This window comes from Quercus suber, unplaced genomic scaffold, assembly GCF_002906115.3.
Source record: "Quercus suber isolate HL8 unplaced genomic scaffold, Cork oak 2.0 scaffold_52, whole genome shotgun sequence".
NCBI classification, from domain to species: Eukaryota; Viridiplantae; Streptophyta; class Magnoliopsida; order Fagales; family Fagaceae; genus Quercus; species Quercus suber.
Genome location: NW_027069517.1, coordinates 921,675 through 949,181, shown reverse-complemented (window position 1 = coordinate 949,181; position 27,507 = coordinate 921,675). Strand labels below are relative to the sequence as shown.

At 36.6% G+C, this 27,507-nt stretch overlaps 1 long non-coding RNA gene across 2 annotated transcripts; it reads right to left on the bottom strand.

The window, feature by feature from the left end:
- Positions 1 to 3,775: 3,775 nt before the first annotated feature.
- On the bottom strand, positions 3,776 to 6,828 carry LOC136066926 (uncharacterized). 2 transcript variants are annotated; one of them, XR_010628454.1, is made up of 2 exons: positions 6,649 to 6,828; positions 3,776 to 4,110 (listed from the first exon to the last, which is right to left on the bottom strand). It is a non-coding gene; the product is annotated as an uncharacterized LOC136066926 (long non-coding RNA). The 2 variants fall into 2 exon arrangements; XR_010628453.1 differs by lacking the exon at positions 3,776 to 4,110 and adding an exon at positions 4,357 to 4,590.
- Between the last annotated feature and the right edge of the window lie 20,679 nt (positions 6,829 to 27,507).

Sequence of the window (27,507 nt, the reverse complement as noted above, 5' to 3'; positions counted from 1 at the left end):
TTTTTTTTTTTTTTCTCACATTTGACGGTTTCATCCTCACATTGTGCAGTACCAACATCACATGTAACAATTCTTTTCTCATGTTGGGTGATTCCCTTACTTTTTTTTCACATTTGACGGTTTCATCTTCACATTATGCAGTTTCAACATCACATGTAACAGTTCTTTTCTCACGTTGGGTGATTCCCTTACTTTTTTTTCACATTTGACGGTTCCAATCTCACATTATATAGTTCCAATATCACATTTGACAATTATTTTGTCACATATAATAGTTCCTTTATTTTTTTTTCTTAAATTTGATGATTCCATTGTTATAGTAAGCAGAACCAACATCGCATCTATTCTATTTTTGTTACATGCGACAGTTTTTTTTTCTTCCATTTGGTAGTTCCCTTACTTTTTTCTCACATTTGACGGTTCTATCCACACATTATGTAGTTCTAATATCACATGTGGCAGTTCTTTTCTCACATTTGGTGGTTCCCTTACTTTTTTTTTCTCACATTTGATGGTTTCATCCTCACATTATGCAATTCTAACATCACACGTGACAGTTCTTTTCTCACATTTGGTGGTTCCCTTACTTTTTTCTCACATTTGATGGTTCCATTGTCACATTAAGTAGTATCAACATCGCATCTGACTCTATTTTTGTCACATTCAGTGGTACCTTATTTTTTTATTCTCAAATTTGACCATTCCATTATTACATTGGGCAATACTCACATTACTTCTTATCATACTTTTGTCACATTCGGTGGTACCCTATTTTTTTCCTTACAATTGACAGTTCAATCGTCACAGTAAGTACTACCAATATCACATATGACCATAATTTTACATTTAGGCTTATCACTGAGGTCACTTTTTTACTTACTAATAACCGCTCATGACAATAGTAATTTTTTTTAAGTTATTAAAAAATTTAGATCTAAAATCGAAAACAAAAAAAAAAAAAGCATCCCATGAATTTAGCCCAACCACAATAATTACTCTTGTTCACCAAAAAAAAAAAAAAAAATCAGTTGGAATTATCTTGGTTTCTTCCACAAATATTTGAATATACTAATTAACTTCTTACGTATCTCCCTTGGTCGCTTCCATCACATTCAAGGGCATACCTTCCTATAAAATAACATAGTTGAAGTCATTTTCTTGATGTTTATATTTTTATTATTTATATATGATGGTGAACCAAAAATTAGACTATCTCCAATTCGTCCATAGTGTCGTTTAAGACTAGAAAGGTCATCCAAGTGTAAGAAGGTTGTCTAGCATGGAGTCATCTGGATGATTGCCAAACACTTAGAAATTTTCGGAGTAAATCTATATCCAAAAGCTTATGATTCAGACCACGTTCTACTATTCTGAAGTAGGGGCAAAATTCTTATTCATCGCTCTAACTTCCCTCTAAGTTCTTAACTTCTGATGGCAGTTGTAGAAATTAAGTCTGAACCTTCTAACTTCCATCCACGTTGAGGAAGTTATTAAACAAGTAACCAATCCAAAGCTCACTCTAAAAGGACTCAGCCATATGAAATCAAAGTAAGTTTTTCACCACTTATAGAGTTGAAATTCCTAATTTCAAGAGAGAAAATTAACTTAAGCATTGAAGGATTCTTGGCCAGTTCACCCCAGTCACCTTTGATCTTGTGCTTCTTTCTTTTCAGGCCTTCTGAGCAATCTCAAGCCCATTGAAACCCGAAGCACTCAGCCTACTAATTTTCTATGTATCATCAATGTATACTATAAAATCGAAGATGTATAACCTTATGTGCTCTCTAATTGTTCTTATGCAACATCTGCAACTTAATCACAGTTGTGTGTTTATTGTGGTGTCTAAGATTGGAAATAGGGTGACTATACAATTAGCAAGTTATGCGAAAAATCCAATACAAAGATTGTTGGCAATTTTAAAATTTTCAGTAAACACTTGAATCGAAACTACAGATCCAATGTGAAATAGTCATCAATCAAGGCTACTACACCAGGTTTTATATTTTTTAGGCATTTTCATTAGATCCACATGTGCAGAAGTGTTAAATGACTGTGTCCGACACGAGTATAACTACCCCAACTGAAGTGTCTATGCATTTTTGTTTCATAAAATTATTATTATATTTCGACCCATCTAAAACAAAATAAACATCCTAAAAAATTTCCACAATAACAAAAATTACCAATAGAAAAGCTAAAAACAATTAAGCACAATTGACCGATTTTACCAAAAACAAACAACCCAATCATTTTTAAAAAAATTATCAAAATAATTTTGTTATTGAGAATTTAGCATATCGATCACAATGATAAGTGTGAGCCTCATTTGAGTCAGTAGAGCTTCCACTAGCTAAGTCTGAGAGAGCCCTAATAGCACTGAAATATCCTTAGAGAGTATTTGGTTCGCTATGATGTGTCCTTGATGTGATTCACATTACGATGATTTAACATTGAGGTTTTTGGTGTATTTTATTTTTTCTAATATTACCAAATTTAAAATTACAAAATATATCACATTATCTAAATCTCATCACCTTCGTAATCAATTAAATGTTGTATTGTTGTATTGAGATAAAAATAACATAATATTACGGTGTAATGTAACGTAATCTTACTGTAATGCACTTGAAACCTAAAAAATGACCGCAATACCCCCAAAACCCTCTAAAAAGATTGGAATAGCCTTAGAACCTAAAAAATGATCAAAATACCCTTAAAACATAATAATAATAATAATAATAATAATAATAATAATAAAGAAAGAAAAAAAAATGACCCAAATGACCCTGAAATCTAAAAAATGACCGAAAATACCTTGAAACATAGAAAATGACCAAAATACCCTTATTCTTTTTCACATTCGATGGCATCCTTATTTTTTTTTTCTTACATTTGACAATTCCATCGTCATATTAGGTAGTATCAACAACACATATGACTATACTTTTACCACATTTGATGGCTCCCTTATCTTTTTTCTTACATTTGACGGTTTCATTATCATATTAAGCAGTACCAACACTACATCTGACTAAAGAGGAAAACTAAAGTACTCGGCATAAAAACCTCTCCATCGTTAGAGCTGAGAGCAACCAGAATTGAAATACTTTGTTTCTTCTTTTATGGGTCTTGCTTAGGGTTTTGTTTAGTAGTCGTGGCTTTGGAAGAGAAGAAGTAGACAGAGAAGAAGCTTACAGAGAGAAGAAGCGTAGAGACCAAAGAGACAGAAGTGTAGAGAGAGCCAGAGACTAATTCATAGGGATTATTTATTTTTCTATAATGAGCTTAAAGGGCAAATGGTTCAAAATATGTTTCATCATTCTATTTCAAAAAAAAATGTCCTTAAGCAAACACGAGAAATTAAATAAAGACGATAAAGAAAATGATTCACAATCTCGCACAACTTTTGAGTGCAATGGGCTTTGATGAAATCACTCATAAACTTTCAATATGTGCTTACATGCTTGCCAAAAACACTTTATATATGATGCGATTCTTTGGGAACTAAATATAAAGAAACTAAGAACCAAACATTCTAATATTTGGTTTTTTTTAGTAATAATTAAAATTTTAACAATGAATCGTCCCAAAATAAGCACAAATCTTAAAATTTACAAAAATACCATGGAAAATACAGATGTTCAAAAATAGTACTAAAATCTATGAAATGAAAAAAAATACCACAAGGACTTGAATATGACCAAAATTCCCTCGTTAACATATAAAATGACTGAAAAATTATCAAACTATCCCTTAAACCTCAAAATAACAGAAATACTCATAAAACCTTAAATTTAAAAGAATGACTAAAATACATTTTTTAACTTCCAAAATTAATAAAAAACATAGAGATGCAACAACTTGCTAAGTGATTCGATTATACAATAGCAACAATAAAATGCAAAAACAATGTTATGGCTATACAATAGCAACAATGTTTTGATTTAACATTGGAATTGAAAACAATTATTAATCAGATATGGTGTAGGTGGGATTGTGATAGTTTGGGTTTGGTGGGGCACAATCCAATGGAAGAGCTCCTTGACTTGTCGTTCCATGGGTCCAATAGAGGCATGGTGCATTTTTCAATCTGACAAATCACCCTTACGACTACACAACATGCATATAAATAGTTTAACATCACTTCAAAATTTATAACATATAATTTCACAAGTATTTTCTATGCATTTCCAAAAGCAGCATTAGAATAAAATATATTTAAGATTATAAACAATCCAAGGTTAATCAAAATCAAACAATTCAAAGCTTCACAACAAGCGCACAAGTTTCTATAAAACAATGTTACTTTGCGTTTACATAATAATGTTTGAAAACTCAACAATACAAATTTGAATGTGCAAAGCTAATAATCAACATGTCCACTAGCAAGTTAACAAAATTAATAGTATAATTACATGAATGACTCAATGAAATAATCAAGTAGCTACGACACAGTAATAAGGTATTCAGTCCCCTAAAAGAGTTACAATTCCCAAATCCCCGAGTTCAACAAACTTTTGATGGCTAATGCTTGCCATGATAACTCCCATGCTTGCCATTGCCAGTACCAACGACATGGTAGAGGTGTATCTGATAAACATGACAATAAGAATAAGAGTATACACTTAAATTTGTGGAGTTAAACTTAAGGCTACATACCAATGGCCGATGTCACCTTTTTGATCAATCTAACATAAAGAAGCAATAAAAAAAATAGCATACAACTAACTAATGCAATTTAAATGACAGGAATAGAATCAAATGAGGTCCAGTCCTTGCTTAAATGATATTTTGTTTGTTTTTTACTTATTAAAAACGATTGCTGGTGGGGAATAGTTGTTGATGACTATGACTTATCATAATCAATGAACTAAATGATGTTGCCACTTTGGCAGCAATAGCTTAAGCTTGATTTGTATTGTTATATAATTTATTTTCATAAGTATGATTTGTACAACTAAATAATTAAATTAGATAGCATATAGATATTGGCTAAATGTGATGCATGTCAACTTCCTAGTACTTAGAGTTCAAATAGATCCCAAAAAATATGAAGTCCAATAATACAATTAATAGGACTCCAATTGTTGAAGGCTTAGATGATTCATCAAGAAGTGATATTTCTTCTCAATTTGTCAAACTGATACAGCCATAAAAATTAATGACAAAAGCTCACAAGGGAACCATGTATCATGATAATGAACCAAATGCGTATGCAGGAATAAACAACAACAAATTCTTTTTCTTTTCTTTTTTCCTGAGAAATGTTTGGATTTTATGGAAACAGCACAATTACAAAGCCAATTACATCAAAGCAGAAGCTGCTAGCAACATTCTGCTACAAGCAAATTGACAAGAAACTGCAAGAAATGAATATATTAAAATAAAACATTTAAAATTTAATCCTTTACACAAAACAATAGTACTGCATAAGTAAAGACCAAAACAACAAGTACAAGGAACAACAGGTCCAAACATAATTACAAAACAGAGTTTACAACTCAACTTACCTAATAAAGACTCAGTGAAACTAATAGTTCAATTGGACAGTAGGTTTCAATAGAAATACAAAGACTTACAGCAAGGTTACCTCACCCAACTCTAAACTAAAAATGGCTCACAATGAAACTTAAGATCATGGTTAGACAATAGGTTTCTCCAGTATAGCAGGGCTCATTAACCAGTTACAGCATAGGGTTCTATTTAGCACTAAATTGCATAATTGATTCCCCAGTTACAGATGATTTATAAATACAAACCCAATTGATCCACAGCCTTATAGGTTTTCACTAGATAGCCATAGTTCACTTTTATATCCATATAACATCACAAATTTAGACTTCATCATTTGGAAAAGATAACTTAAGCATATAATTTTGACCTTAATAATCTGAGAAATCAATCCTAGCAAAAGATGACACTGAAAAGAAAACAAATAGGAAATTATTATATTGATAACCAGAGTTATTAAAATTAGCAATTACTTTTAAAAGAACATGTTATAAGTGTTTGGACTCATTTACAGAAGCAATAGCAATACACAAAATAAGCAAAGAATTTAACATATTTAATAAATTCATTCATAAAGGATTTGTCTCTGGTTACACCCATGGATTAGGAGGGTAGGTTCTTAGTAATAACTGATACATGGGGTAGAATTTTATCAAGGTATCTAGTTCAGTCCAGTTAGGATTGTTTCAAAATTTAATCAACCAAAACAAAGTAATTGAATGGTATGACTATAGATTTTTCTGTTTAGTCCAGCTAGAATGGTTTCAAAATGAACCCACCAAAACAAAGCAATTGATTTTTTCACGAGGTCCAGTCTACTTAGAACTACTCAATGTTGAGTTCAAAAAAAAAAAAAAAAAAAAAAACTACTCAATGTTGAACCCTAAGCAAGTCAATGTTGAGTTCAAAAAAAAAAAAAAAAAAAAAACTACTCAATGTTGAACCCTAAGCAAGTTCCACCCGCACCCAATACCCATATTCGACAAATAGAAAGGGCAGTGATATGCAATCAACAACCAATTGAAATAAAAAGTATATATTTTTTCAAACGGATTCGCTGAAAAACTAACGAAGAAAAAGGGAAAACAAAATAGAGGTGAGTGAAATTAGGTTTTTTCTTTTTCTTTTTATCCTTACCTTCACTAGTGAGTAAATTAATGGACTACGGAAAGGAGATTGACGTACGAAGAGCACGCAAGAGAGAAGAAGCAAAAGCAATTTTCTCAGAATGAACGAACGAATCAAGCAAGCACTTTTTCGCACCTGAGATTATTTTTTGAGAAGATCAATTGAGAGTTTGGGAGGATGCGAGAGAGAACTGATAAGATCTGGTTCTATTATTTTGATTTTATATGCTAACTTGTCTTACCGGTAACTGGTATCTCACTAAAATTGAATAAATGGTCAAGATTAAAAACCATTAATTTTGATGGTCAAGATTTCGATGGGTATCATACCCACTAAAAAAACATAAGGGTACTGTAGAATGACCCGTGCTCTAAGGGTACTTGTTAATAATTCATTTAAAGAAAGTTTTTATGAGAAATTAAAAAAAAAAAGTAATTAATATTTTAACAATTTTATTCATTTCTCATAAAAGTGGTATAAAAACTTTCCTAAAATGGATTATTAACGAGTGCCTTCAGGGCACTCGTTAGCATGACCTAAGAATATTTGCTTTGTTATAAGTCTTACTTACTCGACACTATTTTTTCTTTCCATTCAATTTGACAAGAAACAATTACCATTAATGCAAGATTACCATGATCCCTTAAATTCAACAAATTGAAAAGGGAGTTTTTCCTTTGGGTAGCATTCTTTATGGAGCTCAATCAACTAGGTTGCTATTCTAGGGGAAAAGCCAAAACCAATTCATCCTCCCAAGATCAACACAGCTTAATGCAATGAGTTTTTCATACCCAAATAGTCATAACTGATTTTCTCCCAACTTAATGAATTCGCATCAGACAATCCATATGCTATATATTTTAACAAAAAATTTACTAAATGAACCCAAAAACAACTAACATCATATGCCTATACATACATAATCATTACGAATAAAAGACAAATAGTTTGTAGGCACATTTAACTACATAACAAAAAAAAAGAGCGTTTTGATATAAACTTAAATTCTTACTTTTTAAACAACTAATATTAACTTAAACTAAAATCAAATGTGAGAGAGAGAGAGAGAGAGTTTTTGAATAGATGAGAGAAGAGTAAAAAAAAAGGGGAGATGAATGGTTGGAGGAATGTATAAATTAAATGAGAAATAAAGGGGAGGGTAAGGATTCGAGGAAGAGTAAATGGTAAGATACAAAATAATGGGAAGAAGGCGAGTCAAAAAAGAGAGGAAAGTGTTTGAGGAATAGCAACACTAAAGTACAGAATGTGAGAGCCGAAAATTGAAGGAATCATGAATCTGAAATTGGTGATTAATGTGGCATGACAGAAGGTTTAATAGAAATAATTTATTTCTAAACTGGTTGGGAGGAAAATTATTCAAACTCATTCACTTGTACTTTTAGTCGTGTGATTTTTTAAAAAACATGTGACTTATTTGAATAATATACTTGAACAATTCTATAAATTATCATATAATGGATTGAGAAAGATTTTATAGGAAATAAAAAAGTAATTTTAACTTCATGTGTGTGTATATATATATACATACATTTTTTTTCACACAATAAGATAAAATTTTAACGGATGATGAGGCAAGAATGCTGCTATAAACCTTTGATTCGCTTTACAGTGTCCATGGACAATGTGGTATTTGATCTGAGATCAAAAAATGAAAACAAGTTTGATAGTTGTTCCTCATGGGGGTCTTCCCTATAATGGCATCTAAAGACTAAAACAGTAGAAGTCCATGATCCAAATAAAGATGACTAAATTTTGGTACTGGAACCGACACCTTGATCTTAAGTGGTTTCCTTTGAGATATATTCGGATATTCCTCATTGTCATTGCACTTTCCCAGAAGCACCATATAATAAAACTAATTATATATGATAATAACAAGTCAATGTCTTTTTGTGAAACTAATAACTAGTCAATGTTAACATTATCACTAAGTCAAGGTTTCGTCGGTTGGACTACGGCTTTGCCGGGTCAATTTATATGTCTCAAAATGCCTTTAAAGTTCAGAAAGATTAGGTTTGTACCTTCAATCTCTCATCAAATGCTACATCTATGGGGGTATATCTTCATTGTGAGTATACTGCAAAAACTCTTCTGTGGCATTAAGGCGTTAATGTCTTATATAATTTGTGTTATTAACAACTCTTCCACTTGTTTCAGCTTGCAGCGTCAGAGGGCTATGGAGTAGGGACGATTACCTCGTAATTAAAGCTGCTATTTATCAGCGAAAGAGGTACGTAAGTTCTTTAGACTTTAGAACATTTTACCTTTTCTTTTTGTTCTATTTTTCATTTTCACGAGAACTAAACGGATCGAAACATGTGTCTAGAACCTGCTAGACTCTGTTTCTAGGCTGGAAAATTGCGAAAATTTTCTGCATTGTAGGGTTACATCATGTGGTTATATATATATATATATATATATATATACACACACACACGTGGAAGTAATATCTCAATATTTGGTCATACTATTTCACTCCATTTTCATGAGACATCCAAAAAACTCCATGAATCAATAATGTAGTGGATTGAATGTCGTACTTCTGAATTTATCTGTTGTATGATTTTGACCAAACTTGATTAAGGTTTAGGGGTTTAAAATGTTGTTGGTTTAATTCAATATGTTGGAATCAAAGTTGTTAATAATCTAGGTCTGTTTTGGTTTGGTCAAGGGAACAAGTTATTTTGATACCAATTAATTTAATATACTATTTTGGGGTTATCATTTTTTTAAAGTGTGTATATATATATATATCGGCCGAGGTTCAATTGTTGAAACATCATGTTTTATAAATCCTCTTTAATTTTAATTTTTCTGTATTGACCATAACACATGAAAATTTCCCGATACAATTAGTACATGATGATATTTATTTGGTATGTTTTAGGGGTACTTATACTGATTTAGTGGTTGACGCTACATATATAATAATTGCAATTTTGGCAAGAATTGATATTTTTGATTCTCAGTGTCATAACCTTATAATCTTATAGGTGTTAAAGTTTAAATAAGAATGATAACATAATGAGTTTGGGGTTTGGAAAAAAAAAAAATTGAAAATTTCAAAACACATCTCAAACCCACCCAGTTATCTTTACTATGAGTTGGGTTGATTAATGAACACGCTTTTTTTTTTTTTTGATGAACACGCTTAGGTTAGGTAAACTAAATTTGAATATTTAAAATATTATGTAACGAAAATTTAAAAAAAAAATTATACCAAATTAAATAATATTAAAAGAGAAACATATTTACTTATTATAAGAAATCCTTGTTTTTATGTCCATAATAATAATAATAATAATAAAGGTTTGTTAGTGTGAGGACCAGTTTTGAATTCCTAGTCCAAAGTGTGAATGGATTTAAGCACAAAAAGCCCAAAACAATGAATTTATAGAGAATGAGTTAGAAAATTGGGTTTTAGTTAATCAAACAACAAGTTAAGTAGGCTAGTGACAAAAGAGTGAAAATAGGCCAATTTGAACTGAAGAAAAAATATCCTTGGCAAAATTCAAGGAGACTGGTTCTTATATAATGCTTTCAAATATGGTTACAAGTCTGGTTCTAGATTGCTATAATGTTTCTTTCTTGATTTTGCGATCTCCTCGTCTCGTTGCCCCCTCCTTCTTTTATACTATCTTTCCTTTTCATCCCCACCTTTCACGTGCATGCCAGATAATTGGTGTTGATATTTGTCCCATCAATACCTTCCATAAGTCTTCATGTAGTAGTTGTAAGGCTGAAATCCACTGTTCAGGTATCACCTCCACATTAATGAGGTCAGGGAGTTAGATGCAGTGCATTTAATGCGGAGGTAGCGGCTTTCTCCTTAGATATTTTAGGACACTTCCCTGACCTGAGCTCCCATAGTGCTTATCCGTATCAACTGAGTGTTTCTGTGACGTTCCCCCGGACAGAAGACCACCTCTACGGACCTTAGCCTCGGTTAGCCGAGGAGTCTCTTATCCTCAACACAACCCTTTGGGCCGTTATGATCTAAACTAACTTCTCCGTTTGCCAACATGGGTTCTTTTGATAGCATTTACCTCCCTTCGGACGCCTTCGGTCTTCGGCTTGGGCCTTAGGTCCATTATATACATAAATAATGGGCTCCGGAGCCCAATGCCCCTACAGTTAGTAATATAAAATTATATATATATATTTATAGGTTGCATTTAATTAGTATTAAGATCTAAAACTCAAATCCTTTGTCAACCCAATGGCGTTAAAAATTTGAATCCAAACCCATTTGGAAAATCTCACTCAAGTGTTAGGTTGGGTCCAAAGACCCATTAGGGCCTATCTAGTACAACTTATTATTATTTTTCCCTAATTTTTGAACAATGGGCTAATTAAAAAATTTGTACTAAAAAAATAATGAGATTTAGGAAGCTTTACATTGAAAGAGATATGTCTCAAAATGGAAAGACCTTTAAGTTCTAAGTTGATTGCTTTTGGGTTGCCTGTCGCTTGTTGAGTTGGGAGACAACACTTGATTAGTGGTCTTCTAACACTCTATTTTGGGGGAGGTTCAAAATGTATGAATGAAAAATGTTATTTTAAAATATTTATTTCATTCTCTTATTTGAAAGTTTAAATGGAAGGAAATGAAATGGGTAGGACCATAAGAGGGAGTACTCATTCCTCCATACTCTCTTAAAACTAAAAACCTCAAAGTTTTACTACTCCAAGATTTGGAAGGAATCAAAGAGAATTGAATTAAGATTAATTAAATTTTCACAAAGACTCTCCAAATACCTATATACATTCATACATTTATTTTAAAACAAGGATATAATAGTAAAGTTGTTATAAAATTATTGGTTCCATTCTTTCTAATATTACTCCAAAACAAGGATGTTTATATTTCATTCATTTTCAATAGGGATGGACCTAGCTAAGTGGGGGCCCAAAGGGGCTAGGCCCCCTTTGCCCTATAGGGGAAAAAAGAGAGTATATGTTATTTTCTATTAATTTAAGGGAAATGACAGTAAGCTCACTTGTGGTTTGACCCGTTTTCACTTTGCCTATCTGTGGTTTAAAACTTAACACTTTGCCCACCTAAACTTTAATCTGTTTGCTCTCCGTTACCACCTCATCCTTAGACGTTAGAAAAAGACATTTTTAATACAAATCAGAACATAACACGGATTAAAAACATGAACCATTGAAACTTTTTCTTAAGAGCCCCAAAAATGCGAAAAACCCCGTTCTTCTTCTCTAAATCCTAAGAAATTGAAATTCACACTTAGTCCCCTTCTCTGCATCTTATTCTTATTCCTCAACTTCCCCACTACCACACTAGTTCAACAGACAACAACTTTGGACTATTTGCTAATGTACTGCACCATTTGCTTGTCTGCGTGTCCACTAGAGATCAATCCTTCGAAATAGCCGGAACAAGCTTTGTATTTCTTCTACTATGTGGACTGGGTTAGATAGATCATAGATAATGCCCTCTAGATATCTCCCAGCATTGCAATGATGTCATTCTCGAGCCCCCTTTATCCTCCAGCAATGTCCCTGTCTCCCACTCCAACGATTTCCTCAGCTTCCAAGTTGCATTTTTCTCTGGCAGCGTCAGAATCTTCAACCAAACCACTACGTCCGAGATATCTCTCTCCTTCAACCCCTCATATATCAAAAACAACACCTCTTATGGCGTTCACAAGGTCAAAGCCACCTTGTACATTTGAGACCCATGGAAGTACTTTGTTTTCAATTGGCGACGTTTGGGAAATATTAGTTATCAGAAAGACAATTTGGTGTTTTTGGTTAATGGGTATTGGTCAGAATCTTTTGGGAAGCTCTGTATGGTCGGATTAGGGAAGAGTTATGTTGGTTCGTTTAGTTCAAAATACCCAGATGTTGTTCTTAAGCTTAATTATTAAAAAAAAAATAGCATTTATGGTAGTTTGATTGGTGGAACATTAGAATGTTTGCATATGATTATAATTACTGTAGGGGCACGGTTTACAACCCAAGCCCAATGTGCATGGATTGTTGGTTAATGAGCCCAATACAATAAATTTGTAGAGAGTGGATTTGAAAAACTAGGCCTTGGTGAATCTAACAACAACTAGGATAGATCTGAAAAACTATCATGCAAGAGCAATACATGTGAGGTTAGGTGAATGTGTTGTTCGAGGAGGCCTATGTTCATATAAATTAATGGAGCTGATTACAAGTGCAATTCTAGTTGTTACAGACAGCGCCTCTCATTAACCCATAATCCATGCACATTAGGTTTGGGCTGTAAATTGTGCCCCTACAATTACTTTGAATCGATTGTGATATTGGGGTTGTCTCAGAATTTCTAGGGCTCGTGAGGAAAAGTTTCAAAGGTTCGTTTTTTTATCCATGTTATGTTCTGATTTGTATTAAAAATGTGTTTTTCTAACGTCTGAGCGTGAGGTGGGTAACGGAGAGCAAACAGATTGAAGTTCAAGTGGGCAAAGTGTCAAGTTTTAAACCATATGTAAGCAAAGTGAAAACGAGCCAAACCACAGGTGTGTTTATTGTAATTTTCCCATTAATTTATATTTGGGTCATCTCTTCCAAAACTCTTGTCCTTCTTCCCCTACAATCTAACATTGATTTTATTATAAAAGTATTTAAATTAGTTGTTGTAAAATAGTATAAGATCTAAGATTTTCCCAATTAACCGTAAAATACATTCATATTAGTTTATGTATTATTGCGCAAAATATATTTGAGTTACAATAACTATATAAATTTACATCATTATCATAACTATGTGTGGGGCCCGTGGGCCTGATAGCCTCGGCCCATCGTGTAGCAGGCCCAAGGTCCACGCCGAGGAATAATGACTATTCAAGGCTAAATTGGGAAAAGCCTCCTTTCCCAATCCACGCCGAGGACCTCCTCATCCTCGGCCTGACAGGGATGATTTTTGGGAAAGACCAGGCTCAAAGTAAGCTGTCACCCTCGCATTTAATGCATTCACCTAACCCCCCTGGCCACATTAATGGGGATATAACCCCTTGGCAGGGCAACGTTGATCAGAGTGAACCACTTGAGTACTGATAAGGCCTCTGATGGGACGGACGGCCAGAAGAGAGGCAAATAGATGATCAACAGATGTAATAAGGAGATAGGAAGATGAAGACTATATAAGAAAAGCAAGTAAAGTAAAAAGGGGGGGGGGAAATGTAGAAGGAAAGGGTCTCCTAGGCCATGGGCCGAGGAGCATCCCCCCAGTTGTAAAGAAACTCTAAGTATCTTTTTTATAAAAGAAAGTTCATGCGTGGTGATCGACGGCCAGCGCCTAAACCTTTAACCCACTCTCTACAAATTTATTGTTTGGGCTTGATTGGGCTGAAAACCCATTCATACTCAGGGTCAATCCAAACTGAGTCCCTACAATTGGCGCCGTCTGTGGGAAGGATTAGGGTGCTGGCCGGCGCACCAGGCGATTGTTCTAAGTGATCGTTTTACAATAGGTTGAAAAAAAAAATAGAAGATTTGACAGTGAAGAGAGAAATTTTGATATTATTATTTCATAAATAGAAACAGTACAAATTACAATCAGAGGCTCAGGCAGGTGTGTTTCACACACAAATTTATAGGCTAATCCTACCAGCTATTTCTACAATCAGAGGCCCAGGTGGAGCCGCCCTAAAAAAGCTAGCCGGTGGGAAGTGTCAAGCCGTCCCTTTATTGGTATAAAGAGAATGGGAGAGCTTGACACAAAAGGCGGAGAAGGGGGAGGGCCATCATGTTTCCAAGCCACCGACAACTCCCTTCTCGGCCAGGTGGAGCTGGAACAAAGAGAGGAGCAGATGCAGGGGCTCCGGGATACCTTCCCCCATGATGTTCCCTTGATCCTCTCCAGTCCTCATGAGTGTTGGCCGTTGGAGACGGCAACACTCGAGCACCACCCATGGGGTGAATTCGCACGTCTTCTTCGTCGGGGGTGCACTCCGAGGATAGAAGTTAGGTACTCTAACAACATCCCTCTGGGCCACCTTGTATGGCGCCATCGGGGTTACGTCTAGATTCTGCCACACCGGAAGCCCAGTGGGGGCTGCGGCCATACCGGCTTTGGCCAATTCCAGTAACAATTCCGGCGGGGTTGTTAAAAGGGCTTGGGGAGCTGGAAGAATGTGTTTTTTTTTCTCTGTTTGTGCTGAGAGGTCCATGGATTGTGGGGAAACCACCTCCCCACCTTATATAGGGGATGGGGGTTGGTGAGAATTAATTCATGCAGAGTTCGAAAAGAGAATTATCAGCTGGGCTAATAATGAAGCTACCAATTTCCAAGGAGGCCGTGGACCGTTGGACTCGTGTTAATTCACGAGGACATTAATGAAGGCGCGTTTCGCGCACCGAAGCGTCATGCGCGGAACACGAACAGACAAAGGGCGCTTCATAAATGAAAAAGATAGGGCCTCGAGCTAAAGGCAAGATCAACGCCACGTGTAAAGATCATAATCCGACCCAAGGAGGAATCACCTCCAGTGAAGCGATCCGAGGATAAACCTCTACTTACAGAAAAATAGAAATGGTAGACAGAACTAAGGTATTGCATGGTCCTCAGACCCAAGCCTATGGTAAAACTATACACACCATTATACCTGGGTACTAGACAGAACCAAGGTATTGCATGGTCCTCGGACTCAAACCTATGGGGAAACTAGATACTTACAGAAAAATAGAAGTGGTAGACAGAACCAAGGTATTGCATGGTCCTCGGACCCAAGCCTATGGTAAAACTATACACACCATTATACCTGGGTACTAGACAGAACCAAGGTATTGCATGGTCCTCGGACTCAAACCTATGGGGAAACTAGATACTTACAGAAAAATAGAAGTGGTAGACAGAACCAAGGTATTGCATGGTCCTCGGACCCAAGCCTATGGTAAAACTATACACACCATTATACCTGGGTACTAGACAGAACCAAGGTATTGCATGGTCCTCGGACTCAAACCTATGGGGAAACTAGATACTTACAGAAAAATAGAAGTGGTAGACAGAACCAAGGTATTGCATGGTCCTCGGACCCAAGCCTATGGTAAAACTATACACACCATTATACCTGGGTACTAGACAGAACCAAGGTATTGCATGGTCCTCGGACTCAAACCTATGGGGAAACTAGATACTTACAGAAAAATAGAAGTGGTAGACAGAACCAAGGTATTGCATGGTCCTCGGACCCAAGCCTATGGTAAAACTATACACACCATTATACCTGGGTACTAGACAGAACCAAGGTATTGCATGGTCCTCGGACTCAAACCTATGGGGAAACTAGATACTTACAGAAAAATAGAAGTGGTAGACAGAACCAAGGTATTGCATGGTCCTCGGACCCAAGCCTATGGTAAAACTATACACACCATTATACCTGGGTACTAGACAGAACCAAGGTATTGCATGGTCCTCGGACTCAAACCTATGGGGAAACTAGATACTTACAGAAAAATAGAAGTGGTAGACAGAACCAAGGTATTGCATGGTCCTCGGACCCAAGCCTATGGTAAAACTATACACACCATTATACCTGGGTACTAGACAGAACCAAGGTATTGCATGGTCCTCGGACTCAAACCTATGGGGAAACTAGATACTTACAGAAAAATAGAAGTGGTAGACAGAACCAAGGTATTGCATGGTCCTCGGACCCAAGCCTATGGTAAAACTATACACACCATTATACCTGGGTACTAGACAGAACCAAGGTATTGCATGGTCCTCGGACTCAAACCTATGGGGAAACTAGATACTTACAGAAAAATAGAAGTGGTAGACAGAACCAAGGTATTGCATGGTCCTCGGACCCAAGCCTATGGTAAAACTATTCACACCATTATACCTGGGTACTAGACAGAACCAAGGTATTGCATGGTCCTCGGACTCAAACCTATGGGGAAACTAGATACTTACAGAAAAATAGAAGTGGTAGACAGAACCAAGGTATTGCATGGTCCTCGGACCCAAGCCTATGGTAAAACTATTCACACCATTATACCTGGGTACTAGACAGAACCAAGGTATTGCATGGTCCTCGGACTCAAACCTATGGGGAAACTAGATACTTACAGAAAAATAGAAGTGGTAGACAGAACCAAGGTATTGCATGGTCCTCGGACCCAAGCCTATGGTAAAACTATTCACACCATTATACCTGGGTACTAGACAGAACCAAGGTATTGCATGGTCCTCGGACTCAAACCTATGGGGAAACTAGATACTTACAGAAAAATAGAAGTGGTAGACAGAACCAAGGTATTGCATGGTCCTCGGACCCAAGCCTATGGTAAAACTATTCACACCATTATACCTGGGTACTAGACAGAACCAAGGTATTGCATGGTCCTCGGACTCAAACCTATGGGGAAACTAGATACTTACAGAAAAATAGAAGTGGTAGACAGAACCAAGGTATTGCATGGTCCTCGGACCCAAGCCTATGGTAAAACTATTCACACCATTATACCTGGGTACTAGACAGAACCAAGGTATTGCATGGTCCTCGGACTCAAACCTATGGGGAAACTAGATACTTACAGAAAAATAGAAGTGGTAGACAGAACCAAGGTATTGCATGGTCCTCGGACCCAAGCCTATGGTAAAACTATTCACACCATTATACCTGGGTACTAGACAGAACCAAGGTATTGCATGGTCCTCGGACTCAAACCTATGGGGAAACTAGATACTTACAGAAAAATAGAAGTGGTAGACAGAACCAAGGTATTGCATGGTCCTCGGACCCAAGCCTATGGTAAAACTATTCACACCATTATACCTGGGTACTAGACAGAACCAAGGTATTGCATGGTCCTCGGACTCAAACCTATGGGGAAACTAGATACTTACAGAAAAATAGAAGTGGTAGACAGAACCAAGGTATTGCATGGTCCTCGGACCCAAGCCTATGGTAAAACTATTCACACCATTATACCTGGGTACTAGACAGAACCAAGGTATTGCATGGTCCTCGGACTCAAACCTATGGGGAAACTAGATACTTACAGAAAAATAGAAGTGGTAGACAGAACCAAGGTATTGCATGGTCCTCGGACCCAAGCCTATGGTAAAACTATTCACACCATTATACCTGGGTACTAGACAGAACCAAGGTATTGCATGGTCCTCGGACTCAAACCTATGGGGAAACTAGATACTTACAGAAAAATAGAAGTGGTAGACAGAACCAAGGTATTGCATGGTCCTCGGACCCAAGCCTATGGTAAAACTATTCACACCATTATACCTGGGTACTAGACAGAACCAAGGTATTGCATGGTCCTCGGACTCAAACCTATGGGGAAACTAGATACTTACAGAAAAATAGAAGTGGTAGACAGAACCAAGGTATTGCATGGTCCTCGGACCCAAGCCTATGGTAAAACTATTCACACCATTATACCTGGGTACTAGACAGAACCAAGGTATTGCATGGTCCTCGGACTCAAACCTATGGGGAAACTAGATACTTACAGAAAAATAGAAGTGGTAGACAGAACCAAGGTATTGCATGGTCCTCGGACCCAAGCCTATGGTAAAACTATTCACACCATTATACCTGGGTACTAGACAGAACCAAGGTATTGCATGGTCCTCGGACTCAAACCTATGGGGAAACTAGATACTTACAGAAAAATAGAAGTGGTAGACAGAACCAAGGTATTGCATGGTCCTCGGACCCAAGCCTATGGTAAAACTATTCACACCATTATACCTGGGTACTAGACAGAACCAAGGTATTGCATGGTCCTCGGACTCAAACCTATGGGGAAACTAGATACTTACAGAAAAATAGAAGTGGTAGACAGAACCAAGGTATTGCATGGTCCTCGGACCCAAGCCTATGGTAAAACTATTCACACCATTATACCTGGGTACTAGACAGAACCAAGGTATTGCATGGTCCTCGGACTCAAACCTATGGGGAAACTAGATACTTACAGAAAAATAGAAGTGGTAGACAGAACCAAGGTATTGCATGGTCCTCGGACCCAAGCCTATGGTAAAACTATTCACACCATTATACCTGGGTACTAGACAGAACCAAGGTATTGCATGGTCCTCGGACTCAAACCTATGGGGAAACTAGATACTTACAGAAAAATAGAAGTGGTAGACAGAACCAAGGTATTGCATGGTCCTCGGACCCAAGCCTATGGTAAAACTATTCACACCATTATACCTGGGTACTAGACAGAACCAAGGTATTGCATGGTCCTCGGACTCAAACCTATGGGGAAACTAGATACTTACAGAAAAATAGAAGTGGTAGACAGAACCAAGGTATTGCATGGTCCTCGGACCCAAGCCTATGGTAAAACTATTCACACCATTATACCTGGGTACTAGACAGAACCAAGGTATTGCATGGTCCTCGGACTCAAACCTATGGGGAAACTAGATACTTACAGAAAAATAGAAGTGGTAGACAGAACCAAGGTATTGCATGGTCCTCGGACCCAAGCCTATGGTAAAACTATTCACACCATTATACCTGGGTACTAGACAGAACCAAGGTATTGCATGGTCCTCGGACTCAAACCTATGGGGAAACTAGATACTTACAGAAAAATAGAAGTGGTAGACAGAACCAAGGTATTGCATGGTCCTCGGACCCAAGCCTATGGTAAAACTATTCACACCATTATACCTGGGTACTAGACAGAACCAAGGTATTGCATGGTCCTCGGACTCAAACCTATGGGGAAACTAGATACTTACAGAAAAATAGAAGTGGTAGACAGAACCAAGGTATTGCATGGTCCTCGGACCCAAGCCTATGGTAAAACTATTCACACCATTATACCTGGGTACTAGACAGAACCAAGGTATTGCATGGTCCTCGGACTCAAACCTATGGGGAAACTAGATACTTACAGAAAAATAGAAGTGGTAGACAGAACCAAGGTATTGCATGGTCCTCGGACCCAAGCCTATGGTAAAACTATTCACACCATTATACCTGGGTACTAGACAGAACCAAGGTATTGCATGGTCCTCGGACTCAAACCTATGGGGAAACTAGATACTTACAGAAAAATAGAAGTGGTAGACAGAACCAAGGTATTGCATGGTCCTCGGACCCAAGCCTATGGTAAAACTATTCACACCATTATACCTGGGTACTAGACAGAACCAAGGTATTGCATGGTCCTCGGACTCAAACCTATGGGGAAACTAGATACTTACAGAAAAATAGAAGTGGTAGACAGAACCAAGGTATTGCATGGTCCTCGGACCCAAGCCTATGGTAAAACTATTCACACCATTATACCTGGGTACTAGACAGAACCAAGGTATTGCATGGTCCTCGGACTCAAACCTATGGGGAAACTAGATACTTACAGAAAAATAGAAGTGGTAGACAGAACCAAGGTATTGCATGGTCCTCGGACCCAAGCCTATGGTAAAACTATTCACACCATTATACCTGGGTACTAGACAGAACCAAGGTATTGCATGGTCCTCGGACTCAAACCTATGGGGAAACTAGATACTTACAGAAAAATAGAAGTGGTAGACAGAACCAAGGTATTGCATGGTCCTCGGACCCAAGCCTATGGTAAAACTATTCACACCATTATACCTGGGTACTAGACAGAACCAAGGTATTGCATGGTCCTCGGACTCAAACCTATGGGGAAACTAGATACTTACAGAAAAATAGAAGTGGTAGACAGAACCAAGGTATTGCATGGTCCTCGGACCCAAGCCTATGGTAAAACTATTCACACCATTATACCTGGGTACTAGACAGAACCAAGGTATTGCATGGTCCTCGGACTCAAACCTATGGGGAAACTAGATACTTACAGAAAAATAGAAGTGGTAGACAGAACCAAGGTATTGCATGGTCCTCGGACCCAAGCCTATGGTAAAACTATTCACACCATTATACCTGGGTACTAGACAGAACCAAGGTATTGCATGGTCCTCGGACTCAAACCTATGGGGAAACTAGATACTTACAGAAAAATAGAAGTGGTAGACAGAACCAAGGTATTGCATGGTCCTCGGACCCAAGCCTATGGTAAAACTATTCACACCATTATACCTGGGTACTAGACAGAACCAAGGTATTGCATGGTCCTCGGACTCAAACCTATGGGGAAACTAGATACTTACAGAAAAATAGAAGTGGTAGACAGAACCAAGGTATTGCATGGTCCTCGGACCCAAGCCTATGGTAAAACTATTCACACCATTATACCTGGGTACTAGACAGAACCAAGGTATTGCATGGTCCTCGGACTCAAACCTATGGGGAAACTAGATACTTACAGAAAAATAGAAGTGGTAGACAGAACCAAGGTATTGCATGGTCCTCGGACCCAAGCCTATGGTAAAACTATTCACACCATTATACCTGGGTACTAGACAGAACCAAGGTATTGCATGGTCCTCGGACTCAAACCTATGGGGAAACTAGATACTTACAGAAAAATAGAAGTGGTAGACAGAACCAAGGTATTGCATGGTCCTCGGACCCAAGCCTATGGTAAAACTATTCACACCATTATACCTGGGTACTAGACAGAACCAAGGTATTGCATGGTCCTCGGACTCAAACCTATGGGGAAACTAGATACTTACAGAAAAATAGAAGTGGTAGACAGAACCAAGGTATTGCATGGTCCTCGGACCCAAGCCTATGGTAAAACTATTCACACCATTATACCTGGGTACTAGACAGAACCAAGGTATTGCATGGTCCTCGGACTCAAACCTATGGGGAAACTAGATACTTACAGAAAAATAGAAGTGGTAGACAGAACCAAGGTATTGCATGGTCCTCGGACCCAAGCCTATGGTAAAACTATTCACACCATTATACCTGGGTACTAGACAGAACCAAGGTATTGCATGGTCCTCGGACTCAAACCTATGGGGAAACTAGATACTTACAGAAAAATAGAAGTGGTAGACAGAACCAAGGTATTGCATGGTCCTCGGACCCAAGCCTATGGTAAAANAAAAAAAAAAAAAAAAAAAAAAAAAAAAAAATCCATTCATTCCTATATTACTAACTCTCTAAATTCTTCTTAAAAAAAAAAAATACTAACTCTCTAAATACAAAATAAAAAAATATTTACGTATATATTTTTGATACCATATACTTTAAATACTCCTAAATTAATGAGTTATATATAACAAAAAAGTAATTATTAAAAGAAAAAGAAAAATGATCCTTTAATTAAGTTTGTACATATATGAAGGAGGGCTGATAAGTATAATTTAAAATAACTTTGCCCCTCTTTTATCACTTTTTAGATAGTTTTTTTTGTTATTATTTTATATTATGAATCATTCATAATAAATCATATCAATACTTGTGAAAAAAAAAATTATGAAAAATTTTATTTTCTTAAAGCGAGAATTTCTTTTTCCTTTCATGCATAATCCAACATTTCATATAGTAATAGTAATTAATTAAGGCTGCCTTTTCATCATCACCTCGTTTCTTAATGTGGACAATTTCTGCGTTTTGGCCTTTTGATGACACATTAACCCCAGTTTCAAATGGCACAGCAAGAAAAACTTTCCAAAGGTAGGCAATGTTTGACTGTTTGTATAATGATATGACAAATTTTATGGTTAAGAACTTAATTGAATAATAATCTATAGTAAGAATTCATACTTACTCAACTACGTGTCATATAAATGTAAATATTTTACTTAAAAATGTAAACTTTTCATATAATAAATTCGAATAAATATTTTTGTATTTTCTAAGTTGAGGTATATGAATTTGTATATAAATATAACTATCACATAATTAGAGTATAATTAGGACACTTGGCACGGAATTAGAATGTATAAAAGAATTTTTATAACCAAACCCCTATTTCATATACCAAGTAACATTTCAGACAAGTAGGAGAACAACAATTGATACGTATACTGTTCAAGGCCTTTAAAACAAGAAAATTTATCATTTGTAGAAAAATAAACATAAAAGTGAAAAGGGAAGGTGAAAAAATAAATAAATAAATAAAATAAAAAATAAAAACTTACCAGTTCCGAACAAAGGCCACGACGAAAGGGAGGATCGTCGAGAAATGGGAATCAGCGTCGCGAATGGGAATCGAAATCGTCGAGATCTTCTCGAATGGGAATCGTCGAAACCGTTGAGATCGTCGCGAATAGGAATCGTCGAGAACGGGATCGTCGTGAATGGGTTCGGCGAAAGGGATCGTCGTGAATGGGAACGGCGTTGGGATTGTTGCGAATGGCGTCGCGAATGGGTTCGGCACTGGGATCGTCGCGAATGTGAAGCGCCACCGGTCAGAGCAGAATATGAATCGTCGCGATCGGAAGCGAGCTGAAGCTTCGCCGGTGTCGCGATGGGAACGGTGACGGTTTGGCGACGAAATGGCAACGGTTTGGCGACGGTAACGGTTTGGCAACGGTTCAGTGAAGCGTCGCGATCTATCGGCGACGCCTCAGCGTCGCGATCTATCGGCTCCGACGGCGACACTTCAAGCGTCGCGATCGGCGGCTACTTGAGAGAGTGCGAGAGAGAGCTTTTGGTCTGGGTTTCTTCTCTTTTTTTGGTCTGGGTTTCTCAGCGTTTTTTGAGCTTTTGTGTGAGTTTTTTGTTCTGCTGAGTGGGTGAGTTTTTTGTGCTGCTGTGTGGGTTGGGTTATTTATAGTTAGTCTTTAGTGACGAAACCATTTCGTCGCTAAAGACCACTTTTAGTGACGAAACTGAAATTCGTCACTAAAAGTGGGAAATAGTGACGAAATATCAGTTTCGTCGCTAAAAGTGGTCTTTAGCGACGAAAAATTTCGTCGCTATTGCCCACTTTTAGTGACGAATTTCTGTTTCGTCACAAGAGGATGCAGAATTTTTACACTTTTAGCGATGAATTTTATTTTCGTCACTAAAGGGATCATATTTTGTTCAGATTTTTAGCGACGAAATTCAACTTTCGTCACTGTAGCATACTTTTAGTGACGAATTACGATTTCGTCACTAAAAACATTTAAGTGCAAAATCATTGTTATTTTTAGTGACGAATAGTTTTCGTCACTAATTCTTCCTTATAGTGACGAAATGATTTTCGTCACTAATACTATCACAGCAATACCTACAGTGACGAAATATTTCGTCACTAAAAATTTCAACTTTTAGTGACAAAATATTTCGTCACTATAGCTTAATTAAAATTGCGCCAAAAATTCCCTCCACTGGCGCCTATTTTTTTGTTCACAATAGCGACGAAATTTATTTTTCGTCGCTAAATGTAATAATTTTTTTTACTTTTAGTGACGAAATTCATATTTCGTCACTAAAGCTGTATTTTTAGCGACGAAAAATATTTCCTCACTAATTTTCGTCGCTAAAAATACATTTTGTTGTAGTGGTAGCAAATAATAAGGAATGAAAATGATACTTGGTACAAAATTAGAGTACAATTAAAATCTAATTTGAATTCTTGATTGAACTTTCACTTTAATATATTATATATGATTTTTGTGTTATTATACATCTATTATTTAGATTTTTTAAAATGAGAAGATGGAATCTTTTATTATTATATATAAATGATGAAAGACTTTTTAAGTTAGATAAAGAAAAAATGTTTATTGATTTCTTAAATTTTAGTTAAATAAACAATTTTTTAAAAAGAAAATAAATTGTCATGAAATATATTTTATTTTATTTTGTATATATTTTAGGATTAATTAAGATTATGGAGTTTATTTTTTGGGTGTCGTCATTCAATTGCCTAACTTGCTTAAGGAATACGTTGAGCCGACCCAGGTTATAACTTTTTTTTTTTTTTGGAGAGAAACCCTGGTTCACCTAACAATACCATATCAAGGATTCAAGATTCCTTTTCGGCCAATGCTAAGCCATATAGAAAGATGAGACGCAATAACCCTAGAGGTAACCGTGGTTTGTTCTCATAGCCTCACTAGCCACAAGAAGCCACTGCATGCTAACTTCTATATATACCCCCCAACGCCTCCACCAGAGCTCTCACTCAACCAAATTCAAACGATTTATTGAATTTATTTGATCACAAAAAACAGCTCTTCCTACATTTCCAAATCTTTTCATCTTTAAATTTTCTTTCAATTAAATCTTCAACTGCTTGATGGCTCACCCAACTGGACCTGGTCATGAGGTGGGTGCATATCATCACCCTTCTGCACCGGCTCATGGCGGCAGGTACCTACCTCCTCATGGGAGCGGGTACCCAACTGCACCTCCTTATGGCAGCGGATATTGGTCTGCTTCTGCTTATGGTGGTGGTACTGGTTGGTACCCAACTGGGCCAGCTTATGGCGGGTATCATGCACCTGGATATGTTCCATATATATATACATTGCTCCGGGGCTGCGCCGGTGCAGCAACACCAGAATCGTCCTGTCATTCCTGGAATTGTGGCGGCTGGGATTGAAGCGCTGGCCATAGGTGTTTTCAAGGCTGCAATCACTAATAATTTGTTTGGTGATGGTAGTGGTTTCAATTTCTGAATCTAGTCCTAGTGTTATTTTATGTTTCGGATTCAGAAAGTGGGAAGGGTGTGACATTTTATGTTTCGTGCTTAAAAAAAAAAGGGTTTGTTTTTATGTTTCGATTATATGTATGTCTTTCTTATGATTGTATCGGTTTGGATGGAGATAGAGGAGAAGGAAATATGGCTATATGGCTATATTAGGTCTAGAAGTTAAAACTTTGTAATTTCTTTTCAAAAGTATGTTGTATGATTGTTGGTTATGAATATAGAAGTATGGTTTTGTGTCTGTAATTTCTGTTCCCAAGATTGTTATTTGATTGTTACTTATAAAAATAGAAATATAGGTTTGTGTAGAGAAATATTGGGCTCTAAAGGTGTCTTTAGGATGTTGTGTTTGAGAAACAGGATACCATTGAGCTTCTCTAAAGGTAAGATTCATCTTTAAATAATTTTCATGCGCAAAATTTTGACTATTTAAAGGGAAACATTAAAAAAAAAAAAAAAAAAAAATGCCAAAGCTTGAAAATTCAGCCTAGGCCAAGCCCAGCGGCTCCAACAGATTTTTTAGAATCCGACGGCTTTGAGGGAGGCCTCCAACAGTATTTACTGAATTTTTAGTTTGCTGTCTTTAATTTTTATAGTTCCATTAGGTACCAGCAGTGGCAGCTCCAGGAAATATGTTCAGGGTGTTACTTATGAAGTATAAATTATATAATCTTATTTCTTTTTAGCATTTAGGTAATTCGGTTTGATTCAATGTTATTAATTCCATTCCGTTCCAGCCGTAACGGCCGAAAAATACTGTGCTGGTAAACAAACCGGAACAGTAACCTACCCTATTCTACTTTGGAAAATATTTCGGGTCATTTCAGCCTATTTCGGGTGTTTCAGTAAACAGTGGCGGTTCTAGAAATATTTTTCAAGGTGATCCTAAAGAAACATAAATTACACAATATAGCACACATCCCACAATTTAATTTTCTTTGCATAATGTAAAGACTAAAAATATGCATCATCCACTCGGCTCAACTCACTGCAAAACTGCATAAAATAGTTTTTTTTTTTTTTTTTTTTTTTTTTTTTTTTTTTTTTTTTTTTGTGTGTATTCACTTACTTTTAAGAGACTACAAACCACTACTCCAATTCAATGCCACGGCCCCATCCACCCCACACTAAGAGACAAGAGCCAATCAGCAATTTTAACACAATTACATATTTTTATATTTACATACATTTACACAAAAAGACAAAAGCTAAGCAATTTATATTGTCAAAAGATAAGCCTAAGTAACAAGACTCACAACACAAGTCAGACAAGAGAATGAAAGCCAATAAGCCACGTACCTAGCTGGAAGTAACTGAGATCAGCTTTTTCTTTTGTAGTGTATAGTTTTAAAACCATACACGTGTGGTCCTCTAGGATTAGAGCAAATAATAAAGTATTTTTGGCCTTAGAAATCCATGAAGCACTAAAAGGCTCTAGAAAGCAAATCAAAGAAAAGAAGAAATAAGTTTCCTACTCCTAATACTTTCCAAGAACATAGATTTGAGACAAGAAATTGTCAAGCTCGTAAGTTACATTCCTAAAAATTCAAAAAAAATTTGGGGAGGCTGTGGCCCCCTTGGCCATAACGTGGCTCCACCACTGTGAATATGAGAGAGAGAGAGAGAGAGAGAGAGAGAGAGAGAGTCAGAGCAGAGATGAGATAGGGAAAAGGAGAGAGAACTGAAATACCTTGATGTTGCCTGAGGTTAGGGGTGGTGCCGTCACAATATGTTGAAGGCTAAGGTTCTTATTTCCCGATCTTGCTTTTGCCGTTGCCAATCTCAGAATCTCCGATCTGGGCCAAGTCAATCTTCGATCTCGCCGTCGCAGAGCTGCTCTAGGAGTCTGGGTGTTTAGTGTTGTTGTTGCTACCTTGCTGAGTCGCTGCTGCTGCTGAGAAGTGAGGACGTGAGGTTCTTATTAGGTTAGGAATTGTTTTAGTTTAAAATATGATTGGGTAATGGGTATACGTATTAAGTTTAAAAATTATTATTATTATATTTGTTGAGAATCTGTGGGTTTGTTGGGCTTGCACTGATTAGTCTTATATCGATTAGTGTTTTTTTTTAGAATCGGTGGGTTTCTGTTTTCAGTATATTGATTTTTTTTCCTGGTGGGCTTGCCTGTTACAAATTTTTTCGGGTTTTTTTTTTTTTTTTTGGCTTGAAAATGGAACAAATATATATATATATATATATATATATATATATATATATATATATATATATATATATATATATATTTTTAGAGTGTTCCTAATTTTGATTAAGGGAGTTCCTAATTTTTTTAAAGGGTAAACAAATAATTTTTTTTAATTATTATATATA